This window comes from Neomonachus schauinslandi, chromosome 4 (genome assembly GCF_002201575.2).
Source record: "Neomonachus schauinslandi chromosome 4, ASM220157v2, whole genome shotgun sequence".
NCBI lineage: Eukaryota > Metazoa > Chordata > Mammalia > Carnivora > Phocidae > Neomonachus > Neomonachus schauinslandi.
This window is the reverse complement of record NC_058406.1, coordinates 70,806,417-70,828,699: the sequence shown is the minus strand read 5'-3', so window position 1 is coordinate 70,828,699 and position 22,283 is coordinate 70,806,417.

Genomic DNA, 22,283 nt, shown 5'->3' with positions numbered 1-22,283 from the left:
TTGCTTTAATTAGCCATGAAGATGAGAGAAACTGTATCTTTTGGTTCATTGTTATTACTTATGGATACCTTCTGAGAACTTACAGTGTGCCAGCCCCATGCTTGTAGAATATATATTCACCACTACCTCATCACAGGGTCTTTATGATTATGCCATGATAGAATTGCTGAAACCAAGATTAAGAAGAATAAGTAACTACCCCAAGGGTTACAGGCAAATAAATGGAAGAACCAAGATTTGAACTCAGCTATTTTGATTGCAAAGTCTATAAATTCTTTAAAATTAAGCCTCTTGGACCACAGAGAAGATCAAAAAGAGAAGGAGAATTGTCATTATTAATTACATATATATTTTGTGGCTTGTCCTTGGCTGGCACTTTACATTTATTATTCTAATCTTCATAATGAGCCTGCAGGATAGAGATTATAGATGAAGAAACTGAGGTTCACGGAAGGGGCTTGCTCAGGTGTATACAGCTGGGACTTGAATCTAGGCCTGTCCATCTCTGATAACAATAAAAAAGCCTCTTTCTAGTATACATCTTTTGCCTTCACAATTGCCATCTGCTGTTGTCCTGAGTTTAATAATTTACAAAAGGTAGCATTATCAAGATATTAAAAACCCAGGCAAAGAAGAATATAAGGAAAACTGAATATTTTTGAATGGATTTTTTTAAAAAAAAATTTCAGAACCAATGAAGGAAATAATGTCTTTCAGCCTTGAGATTTCATTTATAGAATACAAAATATGCTCCTTTATTTCAGAGTGAACATCATGATTTTTAGTTTTCCTATAACCATAACATTTTATTGTGAGTTCTTAATAAAAAGAAAAATCTTTTTAAAACCTCTTTGACTTCCAAAAATTGGATACTTTTTTGAGCTCAAAAAAAGAAATGAAGGGGCACCTGGGGTGCTCAGTCTGCAGCTGATTCTTGATTTTGGCTCAGGTCATGACCTCAGGTTTGTGAGATTGAGCCCCACATTGGGTTCTGTGCTCAGAGGGGAGTTTGCTTGAGACTTTCTCTCCCTCCCCCTCTGCCCCTACCTCTGCTCACATGTGTGTGAGTGTGCGCACATGAGTGCACTTTCCCTCAAATAAATAAATAAATAAATCTTTTTAAAAAATGAAATAAAAATAGTAGTACTCTAAACTTAGAAGTACTTTTTTCCTAAAGTAGATTTTTTATTAAATTGGCATGAAACAATAATGTAACATTTAATCAGGAGATATAACTATTAATAATTCTTAGATACTGGAAAAGAATTTAAAAACTTTGAAAAATATTTTCCAAAAGAAAAAAAAAACCCAAATACACTAACCATCTGATTTTTTTTTTTTTTTTGAGCTATTCCTTTTAGAAGCTAAAATTCTCCTGTTCTACTGTGGATTGGTAGTTCTCTAAGTTTCCTGTAGAGTTAATGTCTCTCCTCTGTGTCAGATCCAGTGTCTTGGAACTCATATTTTCATCTTCATTGTTCATTTCCTTATTTAAGTGGAGCGTATCATCCAGTAGCATCCTGAGAATGTGTTTATTTTACCCATAAAGTTAAAGGTAATTTGAGGGGGTACAGAATTTTAGTCTGTAAATAGTTTTCTCTCCATTTTAAAGACTTTCGTCCATTTTCTCCTGGCTTGCAGTTCAGAAGTCTGATGTTATATTAATTTTTTACATGTGACCTTTTTCTTTTCCTCCTTAAATCCTTAAGATCATTTGTTTATCCTTGGTATTTTGAAATTTTACAATGATGTGCTTTGTACAGATTTTTTTTGGGGGGGGTTTCCTTTTTTTAAATTTGAAGTTCAATTAATTAACAATATAGTGTATTATTAGTTTCAGAGGTAGAGTTCAGTGATTCATCAGTTGCATACAACACCCAGTGCTCATTCCATCACGTGCCCTCCTTCATGCCCACCACCCAGTTACCCCATCCCCCCCCACCTCCCTCCAGCAAGCCTCAGTTTCTTTCCTATGCCTAAGAAGTCTCTTATGGTTTGTCTCCCTCTCTGGTTTCATCTTGTTTTATTCTTCTCAGGTTTTTTTTGTTTTTTTTTTGTTTTTTTTAACTAACCAGAATCATGCTGTATGTATTGTTCTTTGATGTGCTTGTTGGAGATGTTCTCAGCCTAGCACACTCCTTTTATCCATTCTATATTCCACAGAAATAGTTAGATGTTTGGGTTGCTTCATTCTGCTGTTATAATTATGCCCACTTTTGTGCACAAACTTGAGCACAGGGGCTGGAATTTGAGGGGAAGTGTGTCAATTTGAGCCCTAGGCAATCTGAGGTGAAGGCATTTGACTTGGCATTTAGCAGGTGGCAGGCCGTGCATGCTGACTCCGGCAGGAGAGCAGCTGGACTGTGAATTTGGGACCCACAGGCTGATGGCATCGTGTGTGACAGGGATGTGGCTGGTTTTGCTTTTAATTTTTGTTTTTCTGGGAAACTTGATCTCTCCCTCTATTCTAAATGAAAGCCTTGCTGGATAGAGTATTTTTGGCTGTAGATCTTTTCCTTTTAGCAGTTGGAATTTACCATGCCACTTTCTTCTGGCCTGCAGAGTTTCTGCTGAAAAGCCCACTGATAGCCGTATGGGGTTTCCCTTGTATGTACCTGCTTTCCTTTCTCTTGCTGCCTTTAAAATTCTCTCTTTATCACTACTTTTGGCCATCTTATTTACTTTGTGTCTTGGTGCAGACCTCTTTGGGTTGGTTGTGTTGGGGGCTCTCTGTGCCTCCTGTATCTGGATTTCTCTTTCCTTCCCCAGATTCAGGAAGTTTTCAGCTATTATTTCTTCAGACAAATCTTCTGCACCCTTTTCTCGCTCTTCTCCTTCTGGGATCCCTATCATGCGACTGTTATGCCTGACAGTGTTGCTGAGTTCCCTGGGCCTATTTTCATTTTGCATATTTTTTTCCCCCTCTCATCTGCTCAGCTTGATTGCTTTCCATGACTCTGTCCTCCAGGTGGCTGATCCTTTCTTCTACTTCCTCTTGCTTGCTATTTATTCCAGATGGCCTATTTTTATTTCCATTTAGTGAGTCCAATAGCTCTAATTGGTTCTTTTTTATGTCTTCTATCTCTTGGTGGAGGGTCTCATGGAGGTCCTGCAGTCCTTCCTCAATTCTAGCGAGTATCTTTATACTTTATGAGAGTATCTTTAAATTCGCTATCAGACATATTACTTACCTCCATTTTGTTTAGGTCTCCTGCTCTGATTTTGTCCTGTTCTTTGATTTGGGACATATTCCTCTGTCTCCTCATTCTGTCTCTTGCGTTGTCTGTTTTTCTGTGTTAGGAAAGTCAGCTACATCTCCTGCACTTGAAAGTAGTGGCTTTATGAAGAAGAGGTCCTGCAGTGCAATGTCTGTTCCCCAGAACCTGGTGCTTCAGGGGGTGTCTCCTATGTGTGTTGCTCCAGGGGTATCCTACCGTTGTGACTAGGACATGTTTGCTTTCAGTCCTGTTGTCTGTGATGGCTCTCTGCCTGTTGTGGGCAGAGTCTGGTGCCTGTGGTGTTAGTGGCCTGCTCTGGAGCTGCCTTGGGCTTGAGTTGAGTCAGACCAGGCATTTGCCAGAGATGCAGTAGCACCAAACTGCAGGCACTGTCCCTGTGTCGTCCCCGGAGAAGCTTTTGTTGGTGGGTGGGGCCTGCAGTCAGACCCACTGCCTGCGCCCAGCCCACTGCTGGGGTCAGTCAGACTGGTGTGTGGTTATCTTCCCCTCTCCCTGGGGCAGGACTCACTTTGGAGTGGTGCTGACCCTTGTCTGGGCCGCCCGCACACTGCCAGGCTTGTGGCACCGCTTTGACAGGATCTTGTCAAGAACGATCGCAAGGGGTGGATCTGCTTCGTTGTGGCCTGTTGTCTATGCCAGGCTGTGGAGAGTCTCTTCTGCCAGTTTTCAGGCTGCTTTTTGGGTTATTTATGCTGATGTGGGTGCTCTCTAGGTGGCCACGTGGCAAGAGGTGAGCTCAGGGACGTCCTACTCCGCCATCTTCCCAGCAGCCTCTGCCTGTACAGATCTTTTCTCAACTTACCGTGCTGGCCACTCAGTAGGACTTTCAATGTAGAAACATCTTTCATTTTCTGGGAGTTTTTCTGTGTTAGTTCTTTCTTCATATTTATTTCATCTTTCTGTCAATTCTGTAGTTAGGATATTGGATCTGGGTGGGGTAGCAAGATGGCAGAGGAGTAGGAGATCTAAATTTCATCTGGTCCCAGGAATTCAGCTAGATAGGTATAAAACCATTCTGAACACTTACAAACTCAACAGGAGATCGAAGAAAAGAATAGCAGCAATTCTATGAACAGAAAAGTGACCACTTTCTGGAAGCTAGGACATGTGGAGAAGTGAATCCGAGGTGATATACGGGAAGAGAGACTGTGGGGGGAGGGAGCCGGCTACTGGCAAGTGATAGAGCAGCAGAGCACAAAATTGGAACTTGTAGAAGTCTGCTCCACTGAGGGACGTTGCTCCAGTGGCTAAGTGGGGGGTGGAACCCCCGCTGGGACAGTGTGTTCTCAGGACACTCAGGGTCACAGGAAGACCAGGGGTGCCTGAGTGCGGCAGAACTCCCAGGTATTGGAGCGGGGAACCGGCTGCAAAGATGGAGCCAAAAAATGGGCTCTCAGCTAGGGGTTGCCATAAATTGATTCGTGGCACAGTCAGGCCACTGCTCTTCCAGCAGGGACCCAACAAGTGGCAGATCCGGGGAGACTCCCCTTCTTCCCCTGGGAGGAGCAGCACGGGAGTGCACCACAGAGATCTGCTGGGTTTGGAGACTCCACACGGGGTCGGGTGCCAGAGATAGAAACGCTCAGTCACAGGCCGGGTGAGCACGGAGTGTGGCCGGAGACCGGGGAGACAGCATTGACTGACTGCTTTTCTCTGGGGGCTCATTGAGGAATGGGGCCGTGAGTTCTCAGCTCCTCCAAGGCGGAGATTGGGAGGCCACCATTTTCACTCTCATCCTCCAAAGCTGAACGGAAAGCTTGCAGGGAACAAAAGCTCCCAAGAGCAAACCTAAGCAGATTACTTAGTCTGGACCCAGCAAGGGTGGGGCAATTCCGCCTCCGGCAAAGACATTTGGGAACCACAGCAACAGGCCTCTCCCCCAGAAGATCAGCAAGAATAGCCACCCAGACCAAGTTCAATGAGAATGGCAGAACTCCAGCACTAGAGGAATACTGCACATAGAATTCATGGCTTTTTTCCCCATGATTCTTTAGTCTTTCAAAGTTAATTTTTAAATTTTTCTTTGTTTTTTCTTTTTCTAATTTTTTAGTTGAATTTTTCTTCTTTTCCTTTCAACCAACATCTTATCTTATCAATTCCCTTTTTAAAATCTTTTTTAACTTTCATTTTAACAGTCATATTCTATCCCTTCATTGTATTTAACCTTATTTTTTGTATATATATAAGTTTCTCTTTCTTTAAAATTTTGAGACGCAATTTCTTCTAACGGACCAAAATACACTCAAAATCTAGTGTGTGACTTTGTTCTGTTCACCAGCCTGATCATACACTTTTTTTCCCCCTTACTTTCCCCCTGGTTTTGGGTTTCTTCTGATTTGTTTAGTGTATATTTTTCTGGGGTCATTGTTACCCTTTTAGCATTTTGTTCTCTCATTCATCTCTTCTTCTCTGGACAAAATGACAAGATGGAAAAACTCACCTCAAAAAAAGAACAAGAGGCAGTACCAACTGCCAGGGACCTAATCAACACAGACATTAGTAAGATGTTGGAACTAGAGTTCAGAATGACGATTATAAAGATACTAGCTGGGCTTGAAAAAAGCATAGAAGATACTAGAGAATCCCTTTCTGGAGAAATTAAAGAACTAAAATCTAACCAAGTCAAAATCAAAAAGGTTATTAATGAGATACAATTAAAAAGTGGAGGCTCTAACTGCTAGGATAAATGAGGCAGAAGAGAGAATTAATGATATAGAAGACCAAATTATGGAGAATAAAGAAGCTGAGAAAAAGAGATAAACAACTACTGGATCATGAGGGGAGATTCGAGAGATAAATGATACCATAAGACAAAACAATATTAGAATAATTGGGATCCCAGAAGAAGAAAGAGAGGGAGGGGTAGAAGTTATATTGGAGCAAATTGTAGCAGAAAATTTCCCTAATTTAGGGAAGGAAACAGGCATCAAAATTCAGGAGGCTCAGAGAACACCCCTCAAAATCAATAAAAATAGGTCAACACCCCAACATCTAATAGTAAATCTCACATCTCAGAGATAAAGAGAAAATCCTGAAAGCAGCTTGGGACAAAATATGTTCTACAACAGTAGAAACATTAGATTGGCAGCAGACCTATCCACAAAGAACTGGCAGGCCAGAAAGGACTGGCATGATAGATTCAGAGCACTAAATGAGAAAAATATGCAGCCAAGAATACTATATCCAGCTAGGCTGTCACTGAAAATGGAGAGATAAAAAGCTTCCAGGACAAACAAAAACTAAAAGAATTTGTGAACACGAAACCAGCCCTACAAGAAATATTGAAAGGGGTCCTCTAAGCAAAGAGAGACCCTAAAAGTAACATAGACCAGAAAGGAGCACAGACAATATACAGTAACAGTCACCTTACAGGCAATACAATGGCACTAAATTCATATCTTTCAATAGTTACCCTGAATGTAAATGGGCTAAATGCCCCAATCAAAAGACGCAGGGTATCAGATTGGATAAGAAAAACAAGACCCATCGATATGCTGTCTGCAAGAGACTCATTTTAGACCCAAAGGCACCTCCAGATTGAAAGTGAGGGGGTGGAAAACCATTTACCATGCTAATGGACACCAAAAGAAAGCTGGGGTGGCAATCCTTAGATCAGACAAATTAGATTTTAAACCAAAGACTATAATAAGAGATGAGGAAGGACACTATATCATACTTAAAGGGTCTATCCAACAAGAAGATCTAACAACTTTAAATATCTATGCCCCTAATATGGGAGCAGCCAATTATATAAGCCAATTAATAACAAAAGCAAAGAAACATATTGATGATAATACAAATAATAGTAGGGGACTTTAACACCCCCCTCACTGAAATGGACAGATCATCTAAGCAAAAGATCAACAAGGAAATAAAGACTTTAAATGACACACTGGACTAAATGGACTCCACAGATATATTCAGAACATTCCATCCCAAAGCAACAGAATACACATTCTTCTCTAGTGCCCATGGAACATTCTCCAGAATAGACCACCTCCTAGGTCACAAATTAGGTCTCAACTGGTACCAAAAGATTAGGATCATTCCCTGCATATTTTCAGACCACATGCTTTGAAACTAGAACTCAATCACAAGAGGAAAGTCGGAAAGAACTCAAATACATGGAGGCTAAAGAGCATCCTACTAAAGAATGAATAGGTCAACCAGGAAATTAAAGAAGAATTAAAAAAATTCATGGAAACAAATGAATATGAAAACACAACTGTTCAAAATCTTTGGGATACAGCAAAGGCAGTCCTAAGAGGAAAGTTTATAGCAATACAAGCCTTTCTCAAGAAACAAGAAAGGTCTCAAATACACAACCTAACCCTACACCTAAAGGAGCTGGAGAAAGAACAGCAAATGAAGCCTAAACCCAGCAGGAGAAGAGAAATAATAAAGATCAGAGCAGAAATCAATGAAATAGAAACCAAAAGAACAGTAGAACAGATCAACGAAACTAGGAGCTGGTTTTTTGAAAGAATTAATAAGATTGGGGCACCTGGGTGGCTCAGTTGGTTAAGCAACTGCCTTCGGCTCAGGTCATGATCCCAGAGTCCTGGGATCGAGTCCCGCATCAGGCTCCCTGCTCGGCGAGGAGCCTGCTTCTCCCTCTGACCCTCCCCCCTCTCATGTACTCTCTCTCTCTCTCATTCTCGCTCTCTCAAAAATAAATAAATCTTTAAAAAAAAAAAAGAATTAATAAGATTGATAAACCCCTGGCTAGACTTATCAGAAAGAAAAGAGAAAGGACCCAAATAAATAAAATCATGAATGAAAGAGGAGAGATCACAACCAACACCAAAGAAATACAAACAATTATAAGAACATATTATGAGCAACTCTATGCCAGCAAATTAGATAACCTGGAAGAAATGGATGCATTCCTAGAGACATATCAACTACCAAAACTGAACCAAGAAGAAATAGAAAACCTGAACAGACCCATAACCACTAAGGAAACTGAAGCAGTAATCAAAAATCTCCCAACAAACAAGAGCCCAGGGCCAGATGGCTTCCCAGGGGAATTCTACCAAACATGTAAAGAAGAATTAATACCTATTCTTCTGAAACGGTTCCAAAAAATAGAAATGGAAGGAAAACTTCCAAACTCATTTTATGAGGCCAGCATTACCTTGATCCCAAAACCAGACAAATACCCCATCAAAAAGGAGAATTACAGACCAATATCCTGGATGAACATGGATGCAAAAATTCTCACCAAAACACTAGCCAATAGGATCCAACAGTACATTAAAAGGGTTATTCACCAGGACCAAGTGGGATTTATTCCTGGGCTGCATGGTTGGTTCAACATCCGCAAATCAATCAATGTGATACAATACATTAATAAAAGAAAGAACAAGAACCATATGATATTCTCAATAGATGCAGAAAAAGCATTTGACAAAGTACAGCATCCTTTCTTGATCAAAACTCTTCAGAGTATAGGGATAGAGGCTACATACCTCAATATCATAAAAGCCATCTATGAAAAACCCACAGTGAATATCGTACTCAATGGGGAAAAACTGAGAGCTTTCCCCCTAAGGTCAGGAACACGGCAGGGATGTCCACTATCACCACTGCTATTCAACATAGTTTTAGGAGTCCTAGCCACAGCAATCAGACAACAAAAAGAAATAAAAGACATCCAAACTGGCAAAGAAGTAGTCAAACTCTCACTCTTTGCAGACAATAGGATACTTTATGTGGAAAACCCAAAAGACTCCACACCAAAACTGCTAGAACTCATACAGGAATTCAGTCAAGTGTCAGGTTATAAAATCAATGCACAGAAATCAGTGGCATTTTTATACACCAACAACAAGACAGAAGAAAGAAATTAAGGAGTTGATCCCATTTGCAATTGCAACCAAAATCATAACATACCTAGGAATAAATCTAACCAAAGAGGCAAAGAATTTGCACTCAGAAAAGTATAAATTACTCATGAAAGAAATTGAGGAAGACACAAAGAAATGGAAAAACGTTCCATGCTCATGGATTGGAAGAACAAAGATTGTGAAGATGTCAATGCTACCTAGAGCAATCTACACATTTAATGCAATCCCTATCAAAATACCATCAACTTTTTTCACAGAGCTAGAACAAATAATCCTAAAATTTGTATGGAACCAGAAAAGACCCCAAATAGCCAGAGGAATGTTGAAAAGGAAAAGCAAAGCTGGTGGCATCACAATTCCAGACTTCAAACTCTATTACAAAGGTGTAATCATCACGACAGTATGGTACTGGCCCCAAAACACACATAGATCAGTGGAACAGAATAGAGAGCCCAGAAATGGACCCTCAACTCTATGGTCAACTAATCTTCGACAAAGCAGGAAAGAATGTCCAATGGAAAAAAGACAGTCTCTTCAACAAATGGTGTTGGGAAAATTGGACAGCCACATGCAGAAGAATCAGACTGGACAATTTCCTTACAAGACACACAAAAATACACTCAAAATGAAGGAAAGACCTACATGTGAGACAAGAATCCATCAAAATCCTTGAGGAGCACACAGGCGGCAACCTCTTTGACCTCAGCCACAGCAACTTCTTCCTAGAAACATTGCCAAAGGCAAGGGAAGCAAGGGCAAAAATGAACTATTGGGACTTCATCAAGATAAAAAGCTTTTGCACAGCAAAGGAAACAGTCATCAAAACCAAAAGACAACCAACAGAATGGGAGAAGATATTTGCAAATGACATATCAGATAAAGGGCTAGTCTCCAAAATCTATAAAGAACTTATCAAACTCAACACCCAAAGAACAAAGAATCCAATCAAGAAATGGGCAGAAGACATGAACAGACATTTTTCCAAAGAAGACATCCAAATGGCCAACAGACACATGAAACAGTGCTCAACATCGCTCGGCATCAGGGAAATCCAAATCAAAACCTCAATGAGATACCACCTCACACCAGTCAGAATGGCTAAAATTAACAAGTCAGGAAACGACAGATGTTGGCGAGGATGTGGAGAAAGGGGAACCCTTCTACACTGTTGGTGGGAATGCAAGCTGGTGCAGCCACTCTGGAAAACAGTGTGGAGGTTCCCCAAAAAGTTGAAAATAGAGCTACCCTATGACCCAGCAATTGCACTACTGGGTATTTACCCCAAAGATACAAATGTAGTGATCCAAAGGGGTATGTGCACCCCAAAGTTTATAGCAGCAATGTCCACAATAGCCAAACTATGGAAAGAGCCATGATGTCCATCAACAGATGAATGGATAAAGAAGATGTGGTATATATATACAATGGAATATTATGCAGCCATCAAAAAATGAAATCTTGCCATTTGCAATGACGTGGATGGAACTAGAGGGTATTATGCTAAGTGAAATAAGTCAATCAGAGAAAGCCAATTATCATATGATCTCACTGATATGAGGAATTTGAGAAACAAGACAGAGGATCATAGGGGAAGGGAGGGAAAAATGAAACAGCTTGAAACCAGAGAGGGAGACGAACCATAAGAGACTCTTAATCTCAGGAAACAAACTGAGGTTTGCTGGAGTGGAGGGGGGTCGGAGGAATGGGGTGGCTGGGTGATGGACACTGGGGAGGGTATGTGCTATCATGAGTGTTGTGAATTGTGTAAGACTGATGAATCACAGACCTGTGCCCCTGAAACAAGTAATACATTATATGCTAATAAAAAAAAATTAAAATGAGGTATTTTAAGTTCTAATTACATTTAAAAAAAGGATATGGGATCCTTATATTCTTATTTTTAGCTCTTATTTCCCATCTTTGTTTTTTATTATATTTTATAATTAGATTTTCATGAGTCACTATTCCAAACATTTAATTTTTTTTATTTCTGCTGTATTTATATTTTTAAGAGCATTCTTACTCAGATTGTTCTTTAAAAAAAGAAAGATAGCATCTTGTTCTTGTTTCTTTCATGCAATATCTATTCTTATGTATGTAAAGGTAGATTAACTTTTTGGGGGACCTGGGTGGCTCAGTTGGTTAAGTGATCCTAGGGTCCTGTGATCAAGTCCCACATCGGGCTCCTTGCTTAGTGGGTAGTCTGCTTCTCTACCCCTCCCCTGGCTCGTGTGCATTCTCTCTCTCTCTCTCCCTCTCTCTCTTGCCCACTCTGTCTCTCTAATAAATAAAATCTTAAAAAAAAAAAGAACTTTTTTGAACTTTTCTTGTGCTCCCCATATTGCCTTTCTTTCCTACAAATTTTTGTTTGTTTTGGTCTGTCTTTTATGTTGGAAAAAGTCTTTATGTCTGTACCACCTGTTTTGTCATTTAAAAGTAAGGCACTAAAAATATGTTTGGAAACTGTTTTCATGGGTTGGCTTGCTAACTGGTATGTTTTGCATAGAGGGCCTTGCACTAGGAACTTAGCTGACCATTTTCTTGTTGGACCCACAAGTGTCTAAGGTTGTACAGTTTCTTTAGAGAAGAATTCTTCAGTATCTTACCTGTGGAGTATAATCCTGGTTGCCTCTGTTATTGGAGTTAAGTTATATAACTGGTGGGGCAAGAGGGGCTGTCTCATCTTTCAGTACAGAGAGTTTAATTTAATCCCCTTGTTCTCATATGGTGCTTCTCTTCCATCTACTGCTATGAGTGATTCAATTTTCTACACAAGTAAGCTTTAATATTCTTTTGTGGTTTCAAAGTTTCTTATACAGACTTTTACCACCCCCTACCCCCACCCCCACTTGAAGCCCCATGCCTCCCTCCAAATTCACTGACTTGGCATCTTCAGTTCTTGAGCCTTTTCAGAGTTTTGGGATGTGAGTTGGCCCACCTGCATTAGCACTTACAACGCTATGCTACAAGCCTTTAGTCTTCAGGGGTTTTTTTCTTCAGTTTTGCTAATTCCTTCCTGTGCTTTTCATCTTTTAAGAATTTATTGATATCTCTTATCTGCTGTTGTCTCTTCCAGCCATTCCTTTTGCCCAGGTAGGTTTAAAGCACATTTCCTTATTCTCATTGTAGTGACATTTAAGACCAAACAGATATAATCATCTGTTATTTGCCCTGTTTTCAGTTATTCCTTGAAGGTTTAACATAGCCAAGAAAATAATTTAAAATACTTTGTTAATAAATTTAATTTTACGGGGCCCCTGGGTGGCTCAGTCGGATAAGCATCTGCCTTTGGTTCAGGTCATTGTCCCAGGGTCCTGGGATCAAGTCCCATGTGGAGCTCCCTGCTCAGTGGGGAGTCTACTTCTCTCTCTCCCTTTGCCCCTTCCCCTGCTCATGTGCATGAGCACTCTCTCTCTCTCTCAAACAAACAAACAAACAAACAAACAAATAAATAAATATCTTTAAATTTTGCATTTGTTTTATAATCAAGTTTTAGGTATAACCTATTGAATACATGATTCTGCTTCAAGGAAAAATTTATTTAAGGCTGAGTTTTCTGAGTATTTGGCAGAGACAGATCCCTTTTCTTATTTGACAATGTCTGCTTTCCTTATTACTCAGTCTTTGTTAGTGGGCTGGCTGCCAGAGATGGACCTAGCTGCAGTACCTCTACAGGATAACGTACAACATGCACGACATGTAGCTAATCCTCAACATGCACAGCATTCTCAGGCTCATGATCCCTAAGTATGAAAACCACATGTATAGAAATCTCTGTGTGTAGAATACTATGTCCAAAAAGAGTATTTCCTGTGGAAATGAATCCAAAATGTGTTTATTATTAACAGAGAATCAGCTCATTCTAGCTGCAGTTACTCTAAGGATTTTCTGCCGAAACCCCTTATGGACACTTAACCAAAATCTTTACACATAGGATAAAGCTTCATTTCTCATTTTATGAATAAGTTTGCTTTTATCTCTTTATCCATAATAGATGTGTTATTTACAGTAGGAGTACTTTCAAGTCACACGTACCCAGTGTGACAGTGGTGCTAAATAAAGCACAGGTGTTCTAGAGCTAGAAGCCAGGTTCCAGTACTTGCTAGCTATGTGATCAGGAGCAAGTCCCTTAAATACTCTGAGCTTCGTTTTCAGCAACTCCAAAGTAAAGATAACAATAGTTCTTACTACATAGGGTTGTTGTATGGGTAAAATGAGAGAATACATGTCAAGTGTTTAGTGCATGCCTGTTATATGATGAAGACACAATAATTTTTTTTTTTTTTTAGGAAAAAAGAATACTCAAGATCCCTCTTTTTTCCCATATGCTCATAATATTGAAAAACTGAAATAAACTAAAATAGTTGAATTTAAGCAACTTCCTTTAGTTCCTTAATTCAGTGAGCTGGAAGCTAGGCAGCTTGTATTTGAGTCTTGATTCTAGCACTAACTATTTGGCTGAGACTATATAGAACAATAGAAAGTGGTTATTGGACAATTATCTGGTTAATTTAATCAATTTGGGTAAATGGGCAAAGAAAATATATTAAGGCTTATGTTATTTTTCTTATTTACAACTTTGTGATTTTATTTATTTTTTAAAAAAGATTTTAGGGGTGCCTGGGTGGCTCAGTCATTAAGCGCCTACCTTTGGCTCAGGTCATGGTCCCAGGGTCCTGGGATTGAGCCCCGCACCGGGCTCCCTGCTCTGCGGGAGGCCTGCTTCTCCCTCTCCCACTCCCCCTGCTTGTGTTCCCTCTCTCGCTGTATCTCTCTCTGTCAAATAAATAAAATCTTTAAAAAAAAAAGATTTTATTTATTTGAGAGAGAGAGAGTTAGAGAGAGAAAGCATGAGAGGGGGGAGGGTCAGAGGAAGAAGCAGACACCCCGCTGAGTGGGGAGCCTGATGCAGGGCTCCGTCTTGGGACTCCAGGATCATGACCTGAGCTGAAGGCAGATGCTTAACTGACTGAGCCACCCAGGCGCCCCTTTGTGATTTTATTTTAAACAATCATTCAATTCTTTCATTTCTGCAAACTAAAGAGAATATAGCTTGGAGATTTTGCTGACCCAGATATATAAAAATTTTAAACTGAGAATTTATTAAGTGCTATATTATATTAATTTAGTTATTTAATGAGTTAACACTGTACTCTGTTAAGTGATATTACTCTTTACCTTTTATCTAAAAGTTGACAACTTTTAAATCTTTCATGCTACCACATACTAAGAAATGTAAGAATCCTTACATTTTTGAGGGGCAAACATAATATTACTATTGTTCCTCCAATTTATGATAGAATATTGTTGAATATTGACAGCTACAATGTTTCCTTGGCTCTCTTATAAAAAGAAGTGCTTATAAAACTTGTAAAACAAGTATAACAATTGGCTCTCCCATATCTATTTCTTTAGGCACCATAGAGTTAATTATATAGCCACTGGATTTAAAGTCAAATACTAGGAAATGAGTTATAATTTTATCATTGGCTGAGACTCAGTTTTTCCTTTTTCTCTCCCCTTTCCTATTCTTCCTTCCTCTCCCCACTTTCTATCTCTCTTCCCATTTTCCTCTCTTCTTCCCTCTCTCCCCCTTTCTTTTCTTCTAACTAGTGATAATAGTATCAGTGGTGCTTACTATACAAGTTTTTTTTTAAACACAGATACATTTTGATATAGCAAGAAATTTAAGAAAAAGAAAAGAAAAAAACTTGAGAGTGGAGAATGCCATGGAGTGAGCAGATACCACTGAAGGAAATGTGTAAGGGCTAGTGTAAACTAGGGGGCAGTCAGCAAGACCAAGCTTACTTCTGACACCAACTGCAAGTTTGAGGGTCCCCAAGACAACCTTCAGTCTCAGCAATGCTTTAGAAGGATTTATAGAACCCAGTGAAATTTGTTATACTCACAGTTACAGTTTATTACAGCAAAAGAATATGGATTGAAGTCAGCCCACAGAAGAGACACATGGGTTAGGGTCTAGGAAAGTCCCACCTATGGAGCTTCCAGTGGTCCTCTCCCAGGAGTCAGTGCCAGCTCTCACACAATATGTGACAGTATGCACAGAATATTGCCAACTGGTGAAACTCACCTGGGCCCTCATGTCCAGAGTCTTTACTGGGGCTCTGTCACATAGACAGTGGACTGCCCATGTAGCTGACCTCAGTTTCCAGTCCCTCTTGAGGTTGAACAGATACCACATGACCAAAGCCCTTACCATAAATCACATTGTTGGACTGTCTGGTGTGGTCCACAACCCTCAGATAAACAAAGATATTTTTATCAAGCAAGATATTCAAGGGCTTAGAGAGTGCCTCCTAGGAGCTGAGGACAAACATCTGACTGCTCTTTGGGCAAAGTTAAATTTTTTACTACACAAGTAGTGGACTTTGGGTGCCATAGTGGAAAGGGTGGAAAAGAAGGGCTGGGGAAAATGAAATCAAGACGGGGGGTCCCAATGATTCACTTGCATAATCTGACAGTTTGCAATAAGGCCACCATACCACTCACAATTATAAGGATAATCTTAAATATGCTAATCTGCTCAACCTCATCAACGGTGTCACAGACATACACAGTTCCATGGAATATCTTAACACAAAAATTATTTTAAAATGAAGTCATAATCTTTCAGTGAAAGAGTGAGGGCATGAAAAATGATAAAAATATTTTTTTTAAACAGGACATCTATAAGGCTGAAAGAGCATGGATACTTCATTCCTTGTTTAATGGTTCTTTTTTATTTCTAGTGTATTCTCTTGCGGAGAGTGATTCTTTTTCCCTTACATTCTAAATCTTCCTGTTCTGGTCTTTTGGGTTTGATCACCTTTGATGTTTAGCATAAATTAAAAAGGGGAAAGCTCATTAGGAAGGCATGAGATATGAGACTGGAAATGCAGGCAGGGGTTAGATCACTAAGGGCCTGAGGGCTAAAATAAGAAGTTTCAGTTTGGGCGCCTGGGTGGTTCAGTTAGTTGGGGGACTGCCTTTGGCTCAGGTCATGATTCTGGAGTCCTGGGATCAAGTTCCGCATCGGGCTCCCTGCTCAGCACGGAGTCTGCTTCTCCCTCTGACCACCCCCCATGCTCTCTCTATCTCATTCTCTCTCTCAAATAAATAAATAGAATCTTTAAAAAAAAGAAGTTTCAGTTTTACACTAAAAGCTTTGAGAACCACTGATGTGTTATAGGAAGCAGTGTCATGAACTAAATGTTCATTTTGTTCTGTACAAAGAGAGAAAGGTTTCTCTGGCAGCAGTGTGGATGACAGATTGGATAAGGGTGTCTTAAAAGAGGCAGAGAAATCTATTAGGAGACTAAGATAATAATCTAAGGATAAAGAGAGCTTAACTAAAGTTTGTGTTGGACTTGGTGACTGAATAGTTATGGAGAATGGGTGGAAAGGAAGTATTAAAGGTGATTACCAGGTTTTGGGGTTAGATGGCTGTATTGATTCATTCATTCATTCAAGCAATATTTTGGACCTACTTTGTTTTAGTCATTATTCTATATGTTGGAATATAACAGTAAAACAAGATGAAGTACCGTCATAGATTTACATTTCAAATGGGGAGAAAAGCAATAGGCAAGTCTGTGTGTATACACACACACACACACACACACACACATATATAAAATGTGATATATATGATATATGATATATTTATATATATTGCCCCCTAAATTTTCTGTCCTGTGAGGAAAAAAAAAAAGCATAGTAAGATGTTGGAGAGTCACTGGGGCAAGGAGGAAGACAATTTTATATTTTAGGCATTGTTGTCAGGGCAGGCCTCTCTGAAGAGGTCACATTTGAGCCTAGATCTGAATGAATGAAAAGTTTAGAGCATTCTAAGCAGAAAGAACAATAAGTGCAAATGCCATGAATTCAAAATGAGTTTAGTGGTTTGAAGGAATAAGAAAAGACTGGTGTGGCTGGTGCAAAGTAAGGTGGGATGAAATGAAAAGAGATGAGATAAGAGAGGAAAGAAGGGAACTGACCACATAGGTTTCCTACACCATGTAAAGAGTTGGATTGTATTTTTACTGTAACAGGAAGCCATGGGAGGATTTTGTTCAGGAGATTGGCATGATATAATTGACATTATAAAAATATCACTCTGGCTGGTGGTTTTGTAGTGGGATTCTTCACTAAGAGATGCATTAAAGTAAGAGGAACAAATGTGGCGGAAAATATATTGAGTTAGAAGTGCTGGCAGGACTTCTAATCTCTACTGCATAAATTCAGTAGGCAATTGGATATGCAAGTCCAGAAGAGAGGTTTGTGAGTCAGCATATGTGGTTATTGAAATCATGTTTTGGGTAAAGTCATTAGGCTTGGTGTTTACAGTAAAAAGAGCAAAGCCCGTTGTCTTGGTGACACCATGATTTATTCTCTGTTTAAGAAGCAAATAGGTGAAAGATAAAATCAGCTCTGCTGTTAGGTGACATATTGCATTCCTAAAAGTGGCCATGCTGAGAGATTGAGTCAGGGGTCTGCCTGCTTTCAGATTCTGCCTCTACACTTCCTACTAGGGTGACCTTGGGAAAGTTATTCAAATTCTCTGTGACTTAGTTTTTATGACTGTCAGATAGAGTTAGCCATAGTACCTACCTCACAGGGTTATTGTGAGCATTATGTGGCTTAATAAAGTTGTGAGAACAGTGCTAGGTACATAGAACTAATGAATTCTGCTATTATTTTTATTCTTTAAAAAATGCAAAGAACAAGAGAAATAAATCAGACTGAGAAAGACAAATACCATATGATTTCACTCACATGTGAATCTGAAAAACAAAACAAATGAATAAACAAACAAAAAGCAGAATTAGAGCTATAAATCAGAGAACAAATTGATGGTTGCCAGAGGGAAGGGGGGTTGGGGGATGTGCAAAATGGATGAAGGGGAGTATGAGATACAGACTTCCAGTTATGGAATGAAGTCATGGGGATGAAAGGTACAGCACAGGGAATATAGTCAATGGTATTATAATAGCATTGTATGGGGACAGATGGGAGCTACACTTATGCTATGGTGAGCATAGCATAACATATAGATTTGTTGAATAACTATGTTGCACACTTGAAACTAATGTAACATTGTGTGCCAACTATACTCAAATAAAAAAATTATTTAGAAAAAAATTTCTAAAGGAAAAAACTTTCTTAATGAAAAAAAAAATGCAAAGCACTTAATGAAGTGCCTAGTTGGTAATCAGTATTCTTTAAATAGTAACTGATTTCCTAAGTGACATAAATTGGATTGATTTTGTGGTTAGGGCCACTCATGAAACAAGTAACTTACTATAGACAACTAAGTTTTTTCTTGCTGTATTCATCAGTACCAATTGATATAGGAAAAGATATTGGGGTTCGAAGCCAACAGAAAGAATTCTTGAGATATGCAAAAAGGTGGTTTTATGAAAGCATGGGGACAGGACCTGTGGGCAGAAAGAGCTGCCATGGGGTCATGAGGAGTGGCCCATTATATACTTTCAAGTTGGGAGGGGGTTAGGGATAGTGTAAGTCTCTAAGGAATTTTAGAAGCAAGGTTTCCAGGACCTTGAGGGAGCTAGCTATTGTTGGGAAAGTCATTTATTACCATCTAATAAAACCTTAGTCATGAGACTTTTCAGATATATATGTCGGTAGGCCATATGCTTGGGGCAAGATTGCCAACAGATATCTTGGGGGGTTTAGAGATAAAGGAAATTTCTAAAGGAATTTTTATATGTTAAAGTAGACTTACAGGATCCTGGGGGTTGGGCTAACGTTGCTTTTTACCCTTAGCTAAGTATTAACATTGAGGCAGTTGAGTCCTTAGAGGAATGTCACTCTGCCTGTTTCAAGGACTTGTCAATGGGCTCTAGGTAGTAAGGAAAATTAAAAATTTCTCTTCTGCCTTTGTTTCCCACATAACCAATGATCTAGATTTAACTTCCAAATTGCAGTTTGGTGATATCCAGGGTCAAACCTAAATTAACAATAAAGAGTCTGTCCTCTGATAGGAGACTTTCTTTCTCCTGTTCTCCCCACTCCCTCTCATCTATACCTTTTTTCCTTAAGAGTTCTCTGTTCTCCTATCAATATCTGCTCAAAGCATTTGCTAAACATATTCACACTAAGATTTGAAAGTTTAAAACTGGATTAACATTTAGATATCCACTCAGATACCAACTCTGGTGGCTACCTAGATAGTATTCCCACTGTGAAATTCTGTGGGAAGAAATAACTATGATTGATTCACGAGGCTTGCCAAGGGATATGTGAGGTGATGTGGAGCATAGAGTGGCTGTGAGGCAGTGTGGTGGGGCAAAGATTAGAGACTTTGAAGCTATACTGATTGGACTGATTGGATCCATTTCTACTATTTATCAGCTATATGACTTGACTAGGTTATGTAATCTCTCTGGGCCTCAGATTCTTCATCTGTGAAATAGGTATAGATTTTAAGTATAAACATGAAACCATGAGATATTATCTTCCCACTTCCATTTCTGGATATCATATGAAAAGAAAAGATGAATGAAATAATAAATAACCTTGAAAACTCCATTTTCAGCAAAACTAGGGGACTGATAAAATCTGCAAACTCTCAAAATACGCTGAGAAAAGCATATAAGTGCCAGCATAACCACACACTTCTCAAAGATGAGGAGCATACCCTGAAGTACTTAACTTTGAGCCCATGTACAAAACAAGTGCTACAGGATCTGGGGAGGACAGAAGCTGCCCAGGAGCAAGTACAAGAAAGAAGTACAGATAATAGCTAGATGGCTCAGTGGGGACAGATCTCAGAACATGCACAAACCTACTTTGTAAGGTGAAGGATTCATTCTGAAGCATATACCAATGAGAGCAGATATAGGGGAAGGAGAGTAAGGTGTTGCCAGCTGGGCTGGCTGTAGAAGTTCTGCTAGATAGGTTTGATTTAGAGAAGAAGGTGAGGCTATATCAAAAAGCCATTTGAAAAGGAATGCCGGTAATGCTGAATGGGTTTTGAGATTTGGAAGGCATGGCCCTGTCTTCTCCCTCAGCATCCTTTTATAAATTGTTGGGCTATGAAATAATAAGTAACTAAAAGCAACTGGCACAGCATAAATAGAAAGGTACAGTAAGGAAAATATAGGGGAAAGCAGCAAAATGAGAATGCATACATAAGAAAAAAAAAACACCTCTATGAAGGAAGATCATAAAACAGAAATGTAAGAACTCAAGAGAAGGAAGATATGGCAAGACGTTAAAAGGATATTAATTGTGAGCTTGTAGAACTCAGAAAAGATGTAGTAGGAAAAAACCTTTATAATATAAATCAAGATGAGATTGGAAGGAGCACAAAGAGAGATTAGATATTATAGGAAACACTGTAAAGACAGAAGTGAGAAAATAACAGAACTGAAGATAAAGAACATATTTTAAAAGATTGCAGAGAAATGATAGACATAGAAGATAGCAATGGAGATTAAACATACTTGTAATAGGAATTTTTGAAGAAGAAAACCAACACTATAAAATAGAACAAATATTCAAGGATATAATTCATGAAAACTTTGCTGAAGTAAACAACAACAACAAAACTTGAATCTATACAACAAATGGGCATACTGTATGCCTGGAAATATTTATCCAGAAGGGTCAATATGAAGCCGTATCCTAATAAAATCTGCATGCACTTCACTTCAAAGATAAAGAACTTCTCTTTGGGGCATGTTGGTAACAAAAAAAATTGAGTCACTTAGGGGAGAAATAAAATTAGCTGACTTCAGATTTTTCTATCCTAACATTCCACACCTAAAGATAGTGGAATCATATCTGTAAGATATTTAAGGAAAGAAAGTATCAGCAAAGAATTTTATATCCAATGAAATTTAAGATACAAGGATAACAACAAACAATTCTAAAAAGTCAAACATCCAGGAAAATTTCCCATGAATGCTTCTTGAGGAGACTAATAGAGGATAACTTCACTAAAAATAAATAACTGAGAAAATGACTGCAAAAGACTGGCTATATTTATCAGAAGAAAATGTGGGAACAGAACTGCATGTAAGTTACCATATGAATTAATGTAGGAATGGTACAATCACTGACAAATGGGAGGGGAAGAGGGAAAAAAGACAGGAGGTATATTAAGTTTGCTGACTGGCTCATATGTAGAAGCTGGGAATTAATATTATCCAAAGCTGATAAAGCAAATAAAAAAATACGTTCAGGATATTTAATAATAAAAAGGTAAATGCTAAGAACGCTAATTCTATTGGCTAATATTAGATGGTAAGGTAAAGGGGAGGAGGAAGAAAAAGAAAAAGGAAACACTGTTCATAGGAAAGAAATAATAGATATGTCTAAATAAAGAGGACTAGGGACATTGTGTAAATTTATAACTTTAAAGGTAACAGAATAAAAATATAAATCTTTTTTTTCTAAAAGATAATTCTAGAGCTGTATCCCATAGATTTTGATCTGCAGTATTTTCATTTTTGTTGTTTTCTAAAAACCATGTAATTTTTATTTGTATTTTCCCATTGATCCAAATGATTTAGGAGAAAACCTTTACATTTTCCAGTTAAAGGGTTTTGTTTGTTTTTTTGTTTTCTAATTTTGTTATTAAAATGTAACTTGTTAGCATTGTGATGAGAGAATGGTATCTAATTTGTACTTTATGTTTTTAAAACATAGCCTAATAAATTCAATTTAAATTAGGCCATAGAAAATAATGAATCAATATTATAGTCTGATAAAGATAGTACAATAAGAGAAAAAACACAGACCAGTCTTAACTTATAAATATTGATGTGATGGTTCTACATAACATTATTTTTCAAGAACCCAGCAAGGTATCAAAAGAATAATATATAACCATCAAGTAGATTTTATTTCAGGAATGCAAGGATGGTTCAATAACAAGACACTTACTGAATAGCAAATTCTCAAAGCCATTTTTTTCTTAATCTCAGCTATTTGTTATAAAAACTCAAATAAAATAGAATTAAAGGAAAAATATATATGAAATACTAAACACACATACATATATGTAATGAAGTTTTCAAATAATACTCTTTCCAGGAATATTTCCTTTAATAGCATTGGAAATCTGAGGTACTAGATAGCAGGGGTTATTGTTAAATGCAAGGAGAAGTTTTCTTTGTGCAAGGAGCAGCTCTTGTTATCATACCACATAAATGTGGCACTTCCTTTG